Source organism: Argopecten irradians, chromosome 10 (genome assembly GCF_041381155.1).
Source record: "Argopecten irradians isolate NY chromosome 10, Ai_NY, whole genome shotgun sequence".
NCBI classification, from domain to species: Eukaryota; Metazoa; Mollusca; class Bivalvia; order Pectinida; family Pectinidae; genus Argopecten; species Argopecten irradians.
This window is the reverse complement of record NC_091143.1, coordinates 27,723,222-27,737,668: the sequence shown is the minus strand read 5'-3', so window position 1 is coordinate 27,737,668 and position 14,447 is coordinate 27,723,222.

The following is a 14,447-nucleotide window of genomic DNA, read 5'->3' as shown; positions in this document are numbered from 1 at the left end:
CGGATGTTGCAACCTAGTGGCCTCGTGACCTGATCATTTGGAATGTTTAGGGCCATAAGCTCCTTGCTATGAACTGGATGCGGTCCCTTATATCCACAAAGTTCATGGTTTAGAAGTAGTTAAGCCGCCTCTGCTACTTTTGGGTGGTCACACTCGTTCCTTATGGTCAGTAAAGTTGAAAATGTAAAGAAAAATGAAACCAATTCAATGGTCACATAATTGATGAATATTCTTCAGCAGTGTTTCAAAACAATATCTGTTTCATTAAACTATCAATATAAATCTAGCAATGCAGGCTCATCAAGTTTATCAAAATCATCTTACTCTCAGCATCTCTGTGTCTGTCTCAGAAATATCTTCTGTCTTCTGGCAATGCGGACAATGTTGTGTTCAACAGAATACTCTCACTCTCATCACCTCTGATTTTGGTAGTGATGCGTTTTGAAGCAGTTGAAAGAAAATATCGGCTTCTGAAATTTCAGGAAATATCTCATTCACAAAACAGCCGTTTCTTTTTTCGATGCGATATTAATAAACTCAGCGTAATCATTTCATCTTCGGTATATGTATATGGATATCCTGTTGATGCACGCTAAATGCGTTAAAGACTATATTGGCTTTGGGATGTCAGGAGGAAATACCTTATTCACAACATCACTGTTTCCCAACCTCATTTTTAGCATTCCTGTTTCTATTGGCCATGCGATCTAAAAGGAGTTATAGAAAATTGGGCTTAAGGAATTCCAGGAAATATCTCATTCACAATATCCATGTTGTACCGGTCCTTGTGGCTTACCCAGTTCCAAGAAATTTTCTCTTTTTCTCTATCTCAACCTTTGGTTCTCGTTAGTATTCCGTTTTAACAAGATGTACAAAATCATCGCTTTTTTCATGCTTTGTGTTTCTCTTGGAGATCCAGGCACAACCCGTTCCATGAATTAATCTTTTCCTCAGCCTGTTTGTATCCCTTGGAGATTCTGTTTTAACGAGATCTATGAAGTCAAGCCCCTGTGTTTTTCTTGGCGGGTTAAGCAATATGCTTTGGTGACATATACTTTTTAAAATGTGACCTTTTGTCAGCAGATGATACATTTCTTGTTTGTGATCTTTTATAATACTTCGCTAGGTTGTCTCCTGATGGTAGCATTACTCGACTGTACATGTTGAAGGAGGTTATAAACATGTACGGATGCTGCAACCTAGTAGCCTCGTGACCTGATCATTTGGAATGTTTAGGGCCATAAGCTCCTTGCTATGAACTGGATGCGGTCCCTTATATCCACAAAGTTCATGGTTTAGAAGTAGTTAAGCCGCCTCTGCTACTTTTGGGTGGTCACACTCGTTCCTTATGGTCAGTAAAGTTGAAAATGTAAAGAAAAATGAAACCAATTCAATGGTCATATATTGATGAATATTCCTCAGCAGTGTTTCAAAACAATATCTGTTTCATTAAACTATCTATACAAATCTAGCAATGCAGGCTCATCAAGTTCATCAAAATCATCTTACTCTAAGCATCTCTGTGTCTGTCTCAGAAATATCTTCTGTCTTCTGGCAATGCGGACAATGTTGTGTTCAACAAAATAATCTCACTCTCATCACCTCTGATTTTGGTAGTGATGCGTTTTTTAAGCAGTTGAAAGAAAATATCGGCTTCTGAAATTTGAGGAAATATCTCATTCACAAAACAGCCGTTTCTTTTTTCGATGCGAGATTAATAAATTCAGCGTAATAATTTCATCTTCGGTATATGTATATGAATATCCTGTTGATGCAGTCTTAATGTGTTCAAGACTATATTGGCTTTGGAATGTCAGGAAATACCTTATTCACAACATCACTGTTTCCCAACCTCATTTTCAACATTCCCGTTTCTGTTGGCCATGCGATCTTAATGGAGTTTTAGAAAATTGGGCTTAAGGAATTCCAGGAAATATCTCATTCACAATATCCATGTTGTACCGGTCCTTGTGGCTTACCCAGTTCCAAGAAATTTCTCTTTTTCTCTATCTCAACCTCTGTTTCACCATAGTATTCCGTTTTAACAAGATGTACAAAATCATCGCTTTTTCATGCTTTATGTTTCTCTTGGAGATGCAGGCATAACCCGTTCCATGAATTAATCTTTTCCTCAGCCTGTTTGTATCCCTTGGAGATTCTGTTTTAACGAGATCTATGAAGTCAAGCCCCTATGTGTTTTTCCTGGCGGGTTAAACAATATGCTTTGGTGACAAATACTTGTAAAAATGTGACCTTTTGTCAGACGATACATTTCTCGTTTGTGATCTTTTAAATACTTCGCTAGGTTGTCTCCTGATGGTAGCATTACCCGACTGTACATGTCGAAGGAGGTTATAAACATGTGCGGATGTTGCAACCTAGTGGCCTCGTGACCTGATCATTTGGAATGTTTAGGGCCATAAGCTCCTTGCTATGAACTGGATGCGGTCCCTTATATCCACAAAGTTCATGGTTTAGAAGTAGTTAAGCCGCCTCTGCTACTTTTGGGTGGTCACACTCGTTCCTTATGGTCAGTAAAGTTGAAAATGTAAAGAAAAATGAAACCAATTCAATGGTCATATATTGATGAATATTCCTCAGCAGTGTTTCAAAACAATATCTGTTTCATTAAACTATCTATATAAATCTAGCAATGCAGGCTTATCAAGTTCATCAAAATCATCTTACTCTCAGCATCTCTGTGTCTGTCTCAGAAATATCTTCTGTCTTCTGGCAATGCGGACAATGTTGTGTTCAACAGAATACTCTCACTCTCATCACCTCTGATTTTGGTAGTGATGCGTTTTGAAGCAGTTGAAAGAAAATATCGGCTTCTGAAATTTCAGGAAATATCTCATTCACAAAACAGCCGTTTCTTTTTTCGATGCGATATTAATAAACTCAGCGTAATCATTTCATCTTCGGTATATGTATATGGATATCCTGTTGATGCACGCTAAATGCGTTAAAGACTATATTGGCTTTGGGATGTCAGGAGGAAATACCTTATTCACAACATCACTGTTTCCCAACCTCATTTTTAGCATTCCTGTTTCTATTGGCCATGCGATCTAAAAGGAGTTATAGAAAATTTGGCTTAAGGAATTCCAGGAAATATCTCATTCACAATATCCATGTTGTACCGGTCCTTGTGGCTTACCCAGTTCCAAGAAATTTTCTCTTTTTCTCTATCTCAACCTTTGGTTCTCGTTAGTATTCCGTTTTAACAAGATGTACAAAATCATCGCTTTTTCATGCTTTATGTTTCTCTTGGAGATGCAGGCATAACCCGTTCCATGAATTAATCTTTTCCTCAGCCTGTTTGTATCCCTTGGAGATTGTGTTTTAACGAGATCTATGAAGTCAAGCCCCTGTTTTTTTCTTGGCGGGTTAAACAATATGCTTTGGTGACATATACTTTTTAAAATGTGACCTTTTGTCAGCAGATGATACATTTCTTGTTTGTGATCTTTTAAATACTTCGCTAGGTTGTCTCCTGATGGTAGCATTACCCGACTGTACATGTCGAAGGAGGTTATAAACATGTGCGGATGTTGCAACCTAGTAGCCTCGTGACCTGATCATTTGGAATGTTTAGGGCCATAAGCTCCTTGCTATGAACTGGATGCGGTCCCTTATATCCACAAAGTTCATGGTTTAGAAGTAGTTAAGCCGCCTCTGCTACTTTTGGGTGGTCACACTCGTTCCTTATGGTCAGTAAAGTTGAAAATGTAAAGAAAAATGAAACCAATTCAATGGTCATATATTGATGAATATTCCTCAGCAGTGTTTCAAAACAATATCTGTTTCATTAAACTATCTATACAAATCTAGCAATGCAGGCTCATCAAGTTCATCAAAATCATCTTACTCTAAGCATCTCTGTGTCTGTCTCAGAAATATCTTCTGTCTTCTGGCAATGCGGACAATGTTGTGTTCAACAAAATAATCTCACTCTCATCACCTCTGATTTTGGTAGTGATGCGTTTTTTAAGCAGTTGAAAGAAAATATCGGCTTCTGAAATTTGAGGAAATATCTCATTCACAAAACAGCCGTTTTTTTTCGATGCGAGATTAATAAATTCAGCGTGATAATTTCATCTTCGGTATATGTATATGAATATCCTGTTGATGCAGTCTTAATGTGTTCAAGACTATATTGGCTTTGGAATGTCAGGAAATACCTTATTCACAACATCACTGTTTTCCAAACTCATTTTCAACATTCCCGTTTCTGTTGGCCATGCGATCTTAATGGAGTTTTAGAAAATTGGGCTTAAGAAATTCCAGGAAATATCTCATTCACAATATCCATGTTGTACCGGTCCTTGTGGCTTACCCAGTTCCAAGAAATTTTCTCTTTATCTCTATCTCAACCTTTGGTTCTCGTTAGTATTCCGTTTTAACAAGATGTACAAAATCATCGCTTTTTTTCATGCTTTATGTTTCTCTTGGAGATGCAGGCATAACCCGTTCCATGAATTAATCTTTTCCTCAGCCTGTTTGTATCCCTTGGAGATTCTGTTTTAACGAGATCTATGAAGTCAAGCCCCTATGTGTTTTTTCCTGGCGGGTTAAACAATATGCTTTGGTGACAAATACTTTTAAAATGTGACCTTTTGTCAGATGATACATTTCTTGTTTGTGATCTTTTATAATACTTCGCTAGGTTGTCTCCTGATGGTAGCATTACCCGACTGTACCATGTCGAAGGAGGTTATAAACATGTGCGGATGATGCAACCTAGTGGCCTCGTGACCTGATCATTTGGAATGTTTAGGGCCATAAGCTCCTTGCTATGAACTGGATGCGGTCCTTTATATCCACAAAGTTCATGGTTTAGAAGTAGTTAAGCCGCCTCTGCTACTTTTGGGTGGTCACACTCGTTCCTTATGGTCAGTAAAGTTGAAAATGTAAAGAAAAATGAAACCAATTCAATGGTCATATATTGATGAATATTCCTCAGCAGTGTTTCAAAACAATATCTGTTTCATTAAACTATCTATATAAATCTAGCAATGCAGGCTCATCAAGTTCATCAAAATCATCTTACTCTCAGCATCTCTGTGTCTGTCTCAGAAATATCTTCTGTCTTCTGGCAATGCGGACAATGTTGTGTTCAACAAAATAATATCACTCTCATCACCTCTGATTTTGGTAGTGATGCGTTTTTTAAGCAGTTGAAAGAAAATATCGGCTTCTGAAATTTGAGGAAATATCTCATTCACAAAACAGCCGTTTCTTTTTTCGATGCGAGATTAATAAATTCAGCGTAATCATTTCATCTTCGGTATATGTATATGAATATCCTGTTGATGCAGTCTTAATGTGTTCAAGACTATATTGGCTTTGGAATGTCAGGAAATACCTTATTCACAACATCACTGTTTTCCAAACTCATTTTCAACATTCCCGTTTCTGTTGCCTATGCGATCTTAATGGAGTTTTAGAAAATTGGGCTTAAGAAATTCCAGGAAATATCTCATTCACAATATCCATGTTGTACCGGTCCTTGTGGCTTACCCAGTTCCAAGAAATTTCTCTTTTTCTCTATCTCAACCTCTGTTTCTCCTTCGTATTCCGTTTTAACAAGATGTACAAAATCATCGCTTTTTCATGCTTTATGTTTCTCTTGGAGATGCAGGCATAACCCGTTCCATGAATTAATCTTTTCCTCAGCCTGTTTGTATCCCTTGGAGATTCTGTTTTAACGAGATCTATGAAGTCAAGCCCCTATGTGTTTTTCCTGGCGGGTTAAACAATATGCTTTGGTGACAAATACTTGTAAAAATGTGACCTTTTGTCAGACGATACATTTCTCGTTTGTGATCTTTTATAATACTTCGCTAGGTTGTCTCCTGATGGTAGCATTACCCGACTGTACATGTCGAAGGAGGTTATAAACATGTGCGGATGTTGCAACCTAGTGGCCTCGTGACCTGATCATTTGGAATGTTTAGGGCCATAAGCTCCTTGCTATGAACTGGATGCGGTCCCTTATATCCACAAAGTTCATGGTTTAGAAGTAGTTAAGCCGCCTCTGCTACTTTTGGGTGGTCACACTCGTTCCTTATGGTCAGTAAAGTTGAAAATGTAAAGAAAAATGAAACCAATTCAATGGTCATATATTGATGAATATTCCTCAGCAGTGTTTCAAAACAATATCTGTTTCATTAAACTATCTATACAAATCTAGCAATGCAGGCTCATCAAGTTCATCAAAATCATCTTACTCTAAGCATCTCTGTGTCTGTCTCAGAAATATCTTCTGTCTTCTGGCAATGCGGACAATGTTGTGTTCAACAAAATAATATCACTCTCATCACCTCTGATTTTGGTAGTGATGCGTTTTTAAGCAGTTGAAAGAAAATATCGGCTTCTGAAATTTGAGGAAATATCTCATTCACAAAACAGCCGTTTCTTTTTCGATGCGAGATTAATAAATTCAGCGTGATAATTTCATCTTCGGTATATGTATATGAATATCCTGTTGATGCAGTCTTAATGTGTTCAAGACTATATTGGCTTTGGAATGTCAGGAAATACCTTATTCACAACATCACTGTTTTCCAAACTCATTTTCAACATTCCCGTTTCTGTTGCCTATGCGATCTTAATGGAGTTTTAGAAAATTGGGCTTAAGAAATTCCAGGAAATATCTCATTCACAATATCCATGTTGTACCGGTCCTTGTGGCTTACCCAGTTCCAAGAAATTTCTCTTTTTCTCTATCTCAACCTCTGTTTCTCCTTCGTATTCCGTTTTAACAAGATGTACAAAATCATCGCTTTTTCATGCTTTATGTTTCTCTTGGAGATGCAGGCATAACCCGTTCCATGAATTAATCTTTTCCTCAGCCTGTTTGTATCCCTTGGAGATTCTGTTTTAACGAGATCTATGAAGTCAAGCCCCTATGTGTTTTTCCTGGCGGGTTAAACAATATGCTTTGGTGACAAATACTTGTAAAAATGTGACCTTTTGTCAGACGATACATTTCTCGTTTGTGATCTTTTATAATACTTCGCTAGGTTGTCTCCTGATGGTAGCATTACCCGACTGTACATGTCGAAGGAGGTTATAAACATGTGCGGATGTTGCAACCTAGTAGCCTCGTGACCTGATCATTTGGAATGTTTAGGGCCATAAGCTCCTTGCTATGAACTGGATGCGGTCCCTTATATCCACAAAGTTCATGGTTTAGAAGTAGTTAAGCCGCCTCTGCTACTTTTGGGTGGTCACACTCGTTCCTTATGGTCAGTAAAGTTGAAAATGTAAAGAAAAATGAAACCAATTCAATGGTCGCATATTGATAAATATTCTTCAGCAGTGTTTCAAAACAATATCTGTTTCATTAAACTATCTATATAAATCTAGCAATGCAGGCTCATCAAGTTCATCAAAATCATCTTACTCTCAGCATCTCTGTGTCTGTCTCAGAAATATCTTCTGTCTTCTGGCAATGCGGACAATGTTGTGTTCAACAGAATACTCTCACTCTCATCACCTCTGATTTTGGTAGTGATGCGTTTTGAAGCAGTTGAAAGAAAATATCGGCTTCTGAAATTTCAGGAAATATCTCATTCACAAAACAGCCGTTTCTTTTTTCGATGCGATATTAATAAATTCAGCGTAATCATTTCATCTTCGGTATATGTATAAGAATATCCTGTTGATGCAGTCTTCATGTGTTCAAGACTATATTGGCTTTGGAATGTCAGGAGGAAATACCTTATTCACAACATCACTGTTTCCCAAACTCATTTTCAACATTCCCGTTTCTGTTGGCCATGCGATCTTAATGGAGTTTTAGAAAATTGGGCTTAAGAAATTCCAGGAAATATCTCATTCACAATATCCATGTTGTACCGGTCCTTGTGGCTTACCCAGTTCCAAGAAATTTTCTCTTTTTCTCTATCTCAACCTTTGGTTCTCGTTAGTATTCCGTTTTAACAAGATGTACAAAATCATCGCTTTTTTCATGCTTTATGTTTCTCTTGGAGATGCAGGCATAACCCGTTCCATGAATTAATCTTTTCCTCAGCCTGTTTGTATCCCTTGGAGATTCTGTTTTAACGAGATCTATGAAGTCAAACCCCTATGTGTTTTTCCTGGCGGGTTAAACAATATGCTTTGGTGACAAATACTTGTAAAAATGTGACCTTTTGTCAGACGATACATTTCTCGTTTGTGATCTTTTATAATACTTCGCTAGGTTGTCTCCTGATGGTAGCATTACCCGACTGTACATGTCGAAGGAGGTTATAAACATGTGCGGATGTTGCAACCTAGTGGCCTCGTGACCTGATCATTTGGAATGTTTAGGGCCATAAGCTCCTTGCTATGAACTGGATGCGGTCCCTTATATCCACAAAGTTCATGGTTTAGAAGTAGTTAAGCCGCCTCTGCTACTTTTGGGTGGTCACACTCGTTCCTTATGGTCAGTAAAGTTGAAAATGTAAAGAAAAATGAAACCAATTCAATGGTCATATATTGATGAATATTCCTCAGCAGTGTTTCAAAACAATATCTGTTTCATTAAACTATCTATACAAATCTAGCAATGCAGGCTCATCAAGTTCATCAAAATCATCTTACTCTAAGCATCTCTGTGTCTGTCTCAGAAATATCTTCTGTCTTCTGGCAATGCGGACAATGTTGTGTTCAACAAAATAATATCACTCTCATCACCTCTGATTTTGGTAGTGATGCGTTTTTAAGCAGTTGAAAGAAAATATCGGCTTCTGAAATTTGAGGAAATATCTCATTCACAAAACAGCCGTTTCTTTTTCGATGCGAGATTAATAAATTCAGCGTAACAATTTCATCTTCGGTATATGTATATGAATATCCTGTTGATGCAGTCTTAATGTGTTCAAGACTATATTGGCTTTGGAATGTCAGGAAATACCTTATTCACAACATCACTGTTTTCCAAACTCATTTTCAACATTCCCGTTTCTGTTGCCTATGCGATCTTAATGGAGTTTTAGAAAATTGGGCTTAAGAAATTCCAGGAAATATCTCATTCACAATATCCATGTTGTACCGGTCCTTGTGGCTTACCCAGTTCCAAGAAATTTCTCTTTTTCTCTATCTCAACCTCTGTTTCTCCTTCGTATTCCGTTTTAACAAGATGTACAAAATCATCGCTTTTTCATGCTTTATGTTTCTCTTGGAGATGCAGGCATAACCCGTTCCATGAATTAATCTTTTCCTCAGCCTGTTTGTATCCCTTGGAGATTCTGTTTTAACGAGATCTATGAAGTCAAACCCCTATGTGTTTTTCCTGGCGGGTTAAACAATATGCTTTGGTGACAAATACTTGTAAAAATGTGACCTTTTGTCAGACGATACATTTCTCGTTTGTGATCTTTTATAATACTTCGCTAGGTTGTCTCCTGATGGTAGCATTACCCGACTGTACATGTCGAAGGAGGTTATAAACATGTGCGGATGTTGCAACCTAGTAGCCTCGTGACCTGATCATTTGGAATGTTTAGGGCCATAAGCTCCTTGCTATGAACTGGATGCGGTCCCTTATATCCACAAAGTTCATGGTTTAGAAGTAGTTAAGCCGCCTCTGCTACTTTTGGGTGGTCACACTCGTTCCTTATGGTCAGTAAAGTTGAAAATGTAAAGAAAAATGAAACCAATTCAATGGTCATATATTGATGAATATTCCTCAGCAGTGTTTCAAAACAATATCTGTTTCATTAAACTATCTATACAAATCTAGCAATGCAGGCTCATCAAGTTCATCAAAATCATCTTACTCTCAGCATCTCTGTGTCTGTCTCAGAAATATCTTCTGTCTTCTGGCAATGCGGACAATGTTGTGTTCAACAAAATAATCTCACTCTCATCACCTCTGATTTCGGTAGTAATGCGTTTTTGAGCAATTCAAAGAAAATATCGGCTTCTGAAATTTCAGGAAATATCTCATTCACAAAACAGCCGTTTCTTTTTTCGATGCGAGATTAATAAATTCGGCGTAATCATTTCATCTTCGGTATATGTATATGGATATCCTGTTGATGCAGTCTTAATGTGTTCAAGACTATATTGGCTTTGGAATGTCAGGAAATACCTTATTCACAACATCACTGTTTTCCAAACTCATTTTCAACATTCCCGTTTCTGTTGCCTATGCGATCTTAATGGAGTTTTAGAAAATTGGGCTTAAGGAATTTAAGAAAATATCTCATCCACAATATCCATGTTGTACCGGTCCTTGTGGCTTACCCAGTTCCAAGAAATTTCTCTTTTTCTCTATCTCAACCTCTGTTTCTCCTTAGTATTCCGTTTTAACAGGATGTACAAAATCATCGCTTTTTCATGCTTTATGTTTCTCTTGGAGATGCAGGCATAACCCGTTCCATGAATTAATCTTTTCCTCAGCCTGTTTTGTATCCCTTGGAGATTCTGTTTTAACGAGATCTATGAAGTCAAGCCCCTATGTGTTTTTCCTGGCGGGTTAAAAAATATGCTTTGGTGACAAATACTTGTAAAAATGTGACCTTTTGTCAGACGATACATTTCTCGTTTGTGATCTTTTATAATACTTCGCTAGGTTGTCTCCTGATGGTAGCATTACCCGACTGTACATGTCGAAGGAGGTTATAAACATGTGCGGATGTTGCAACCTAGTGGCCTCGTGACCTGATCATTTGGAATGTTTAGGGCCATAAGCTCCTTGCTATGAACTGGATGCGGTCCCTTATATCCACAAAGTTCATGGTTTAGAAGTAGTTAAGCCGCCTCTGCTACTTTTGGGTGGTCACACTCGTTCCTTATGGTCAGTAAAGTTGAAAATGTAAAGAAAAATGAAACCAATTCAATGGTCACATATTGATGAATATTCCTCAGCAGTGTTTCAAAACAATATCTGTTTCATTAAACTATCTATACAAATCTAGCAATGCAGGCTCACCAAGTTCATCAAAATCATCTCACTCTCAGCATCTCTGTTTCTGTCTCAGAAATATCGTATGTTTCTTCTGGCAACGCAAGGAACTTTGAGTCCAACAAACTAATCTCACTCTTATTACCTTGTTTCTGGTGGCGAGTTCAAAGAAAATTTCGATTTCAGAAGTATCAGGAAACATCATATTCACAACAGGACCGTTTCTTTTTTCGATGCGAGACTAACAAATTCAGCGTAATTATTTCATTTTCTGCATAGCTGAATATATATCCTGTTGATGCGGGCTTCAGTGTTCTAGACGATTTTGGTTTAGGAATGTCAGAAAATACCTTATTCACAACATCGCTGTTTCCGTTTGAGATGAGGGCTTAATAAGTTTTATGAAATCCTATGAGTTTTAGCCTCCCTATTTTTTATGTCCATTTTAGCTTAACGAGTTTAACGATATCATCTCATTTGCATCATTCCTGTTTCTGCTGGCGATGCGGTTTTAATGGAGTCCCAGAAAATATTGTCTTAAGAAGTTTTATGAAATATCTCATTCACAATATCTCCGTTTCTTCTTTCGAGTTTAACAATTTCTACGATATCATATGATTTTCAATATTTCTGATTCTCCTGACAGTATTTCGTGGCAGGGTCTAGTTATTTGTTCTTACAATGTAGGGGTCGTCAATCTATGGTAAGGTCAAGGTCTTTGAGCTGCGACTATCTAGAGCTAGAACATGATCTCCAATGTGTAGAAAGCCAGAAGGACAAACGTGTAAAGTTGTGGTCATATGGATTATTATTTCTTATGTCAAAATGGCAAACGTACCCAATAGTAAAATCTGTCATCTGACTGTCAATGTCGTTGTCCTAAATCTAATATTGTTGTTCTATTATGTGTCCATAGATACATGTATAACGCTAAATGTCACAATTTCCCTGTAATTAAAAACATCATTAAATGAGAACAAGGTTGATTTCGAAGCTCCGATGGGATTGCCATTAATTGAAGTCAAATAGGTTAGAAACGTTAAGTATAACGTTATTTGTGGCAGGTTTACAGCTACTGGTCACAGTACTGACATCATCACTTGATGCTGTTTAGCACTCACCATACATGAGTAGGACGACTGGTTCATCAGTCTAATGTGACTGGATGGGGTGTGTCGTTTGGTGTCTTCGTCGACAGCATACGTCACATTGTCCTACTCTCTATTGTCCTACTCTCTATTTGCAGGAACAGTTCTTCTGAAGAAACCTACAATACTGACCTCAAATCTGCAATAACAACCTAGTCCGATCTATTATGAACTACGGCTTTATCGTATGGGACCCACACACCGAACTAAACACAGATTAAATATGAGAGTACAAAAACAAGCATAACCAGGTCCGTTGCAAGTGGTGATCGAAGTTGGCAGAGCCCTTAAGATATTTAACTTTGTTACCAAGTTTGAAGAAAATCGGCTAATATTTATCACCGTTATTGTACGGAAGTGGCAGCAATGACCTTTTTTAATCAAAGGGCCATAACTCTGCTAATTAAGGTCTGATAAAAGTGGCGATCGAACTTGGATAAGCCCTTAAGGCAATTAACTTTGTTACCAAGTTTTAACAATATTAGTTTTAACATTTGTTAGTTATTACACAGAAACTGCAGAAAAATGACATTTGTAGTAAATCAAAGGGTCATATCTCCGATAAATAACATCCGTTGAAAGAGTTGATCGAATCTGACTAAGCACTTAAGGCATTCAACTTTCTTACCAAGTTTGAAAAAAATCGGTTAATAATTATTACAGTTATTGTACAGAAGTGGCAGAAACTGACATTTTTCTTTACGCAAAGGGCCATAACTCCTCTAAATAAGGTCCGTTGAAAGTCGCGATCGATTTTGGTCGAGTCCTTGAAGCATTTAACCTTGTTACTAAGTTTGCAGAAAATCGGTTTACATTTGTTACACTTATTGCACGGAAATGGTAGAAAATGACGTTTTTGTAGTCATTCAAAGAGCCATAACTCCGAGCCCTTAAGGGAAACTGCAGAAAAATGACATTTGTAGTGAATTAAAGGGTCATATCGAGTTAATCGAATCTGACTAAGCACTTAAGGCATTCAACCTTGTCACCAAGTTTGAAGAAAATCGGTTTACATTTGTTACAGTTATAGCACGGAAACGAAGTGTTTCAGACAGACGGACAAACCCAAATCAATATCCCCGTTTCGGAGAAAGCGAGGAATAAAAATCTGACCAATCACATGCTTGTGCAGACTTCCTTTGACGACTACACAGAGACCGACGCCGAACTTTAATGCCACATAGTCATCAACAGTGTACAATTCTTTTGATATGCATCAAATAACTCTGTTACATACCTGTTATGTAGCCTTCAGCTGAACTATGAGATAGTCCAGGGGTCGATATTACGTCAGTAATAGTAACCCCTGGAGTATCGAGGATGCAGATCAGGAGGAAACACCAAGGACACATCTTCTTTTACAAAGTGGTTGAGGGACTTGCATCTGCAATATTACCCCGAAACTATATCATCCTAATCAGACTGTTACGAAATATTTGGGCGATGAACATAAAAATGTGATGGACAAATTATCGATCGGGAGGAAAGGGTCATTCAAAGGTATTAGGCTATTCAGAACAATACCAAGATTCATTCATCCAAAACACACTTTTTGAGTGGATTCACTGGAGGAGGAAACAATATATTGTCCAATCTTTTAAGACGCTGTCCTCTACAGACTAACACTAAACACAAGCCACCACCAATCATGCGATCTGATTGAAAATACAGATCCTTATTATCACTTCGTTTGATAAGGAAGATATGACAACATCCAATTAGGGGTCACGTTCTGGTCACCTTTGAAAAATGGTCAATCAAATTGCTTTTGCCAGAATCTTGACTGGGGAAGAAATAGTTTTAAAAAGCTGTCCGAATTATTTTCGTGTCCAAAGAGCACAACAAAGCTAAAAGTACACGTATACTGGGACGAAATGACGTTCTCATTCGACATAGCCAGGTGCAGAAAAATGTATTTGATAAGAAGTACACGTGGAAAAAAGTCATCCGAACATGACCCCTGATGGGATGCTCTCAGATCCTCTATTGAACGGAGTGGTTAATATAAAGATCTGTATTTAAATCTGATTGCACCAATCATAATCGATGCCAGAAAATGGTTACTTGTTACGTATTGGTACAGATATGGCGATTTTTTGTGTAGTCCAAAATGTACACGTTGCCTATGCTACTAAAGGAAACGGATCCCTGTCTAGGACATTTTTGCATTATTATTTTAAGGAAAAATTAAAATCAAAATTAAGGTGGCTTAGAAAAACAGACTTTTAATCTTCCTTTATCATACGTAAGATTAAAGTAATTGATGTATAGATATTGTCGCAACGTTGAATGGCCATTTTCTCCTTCTTGTTTCCATGTTAATAACTGTAAAATTAGATCGGATCCCGCGGCCCCCGGGAAGGGTTTGTCGTTAGATCGTCATGTATACAGTTTTA